Genomic DNA, 1,448 nt, shown 5'->3' with positions numbered 1-1,448 from the left:
CCATCAGTCCCACCACCGGAGGTGGAGCCATCTGGTCCCTCCCAGCAAGGAGGAGACATAGGTCGGTCAGATCCGTCTCGACCGCCTCCTGAAAATGCACCGTCCTATACAGATGCCTCAGACACAGAGGACGGTGAGGTGGAGGCCCCTGATACAGGAACACAGGGAACATGCCCTAGCATGTTATTAAAAACCCAAGAATTCGAGAAAAAATTACAAGACTTGCAAATCAAAACTGAGAAAGGGACAGTCCCATCAGCCCCACCATATCCCCATTCACCAGAACCACCTCCCCCTCTGATCCGATCTCAATGGAGTGGAGTTGTTCGCGATGCCCTAATAGAGGGAGACTGGCACCCAGCAGGGGAGATTGCTTTTCCTGTACAGGTCACCAATGGGACTACAAATTGGGAACCACATGATTGGAAGACTCTTCAACAGGCAAAACAGACAGTCACCAATTACGGTGTATGGTCTGAAGCCGCTAGGAATATTATACAGTTTATATTTACAGCTGTTGTATTGTGCCCCAATGATAGCAAGCAGATTGCTTCTCTCCTACTTTCCCCCTCACAATGCCTATTATGGGAAAGAGAGTGGAAGAGATTGGCTGTGGCAGAAACAAACATGCCACGACAACAAGGAGACCCTATGTATGGAGTAACAGCACAGACATTAATTGGCGAAGGACAATTCCTGACGACAGCCGCTCAGCTACAAATGCCATTACCGGTACATCAGCAATCACAGTCTTTGGCTCATCACGCATTATTAGCTGTTCCTGATATGAAAAAGGCCCCACCATATGCGACAAGGAGCTATGGAGCCGTTTAACCAATTTATTGATAGACTTTCAGCAGCGTTAAGAGATGCTCCAGAACTTACCCAAGGATTACAAGAACAGTATCCTAGCTTTTGACAATAGTAATGCTGGTACCAAAAGATTTTTAGCTATGCTTCCACATGGGGCAGGAGTAGATGACATGCTTTTATTGACATCTCAAGCAGAGCAGATGAGTCAAGCAGCAGCTTTCTCGGCAGCCATGAAGGAAATATTTCTCCAACCTCTCACAGAGATGGCTGCAGACCTAAAAGGTTCTGGAGATCAATCAAAAAGGCCCCCAGCCAAGCCTAATCGGAACGTGGGTACTTGTTACCGATGTGGTGAAGATGGCCACTGGAAACGTGGCTGCATCAAGCCTGTTTGGTGCAAATCCTGTAATTCGGATACTCATGAAACACTGGCATGTAAAAGATCGGGAAATGGCAAACACAGTGCGAAGGGATCTCACGCTACGACACAAGTTCAGGTCCCGACTCACCAGACTTCTTACTCAACCACCAACCAGAAACTCGAGGGAGCCTCGGAGTGGATGTGGCAACAGCAGTAGAAACCACATTGCTCAGCTCTGTCGTGACCCTTATACCAACCACAGCATATGGACCTT

At 47.9% G+C, this 1,448-nt stretch overlaps 1 long non-coding RNA gene across 1 annotated transcript; it reads left to right on the top strand.

The window, feature by feature from the left end:
• The first annotated feature begins 396 nt into the window (after positions 1-396).
• LOC122153385 lies at positions 397-1,036 on the top strand. Its single transcript, XR_006165284.1, has 3 exons — positions 397-453; positions 973-974; positions 1,019-1,036. It is a non-coding gene; the product is annotated as an uncharacterized LOC122153385 (long non-coding RNA).
• The last annotated feature ends 412 nt before the right edge of the window (positions 1,037-1,448 follow it).

This window comes from Tyto alba, unplaced genomic scaffold (assembly GCF_018691265.1).
Source record: "Tyto alba isolate M040663 unplaced genomic scaffold, T.alba_DEE_v4.0 Super-Scaffold_2, whole genome shotgun sequence".
NCBI classification, from domain to species: Eukaryota; Metazoa; Chordata; class Aves; order Strigiformes; family Tytonidae; genus Tyto; species Tyto alba.
Note: the sequence above shows the minus strand (reverse complement) of the source record. Positions and strands in the feature narration are given on the sequence as shown.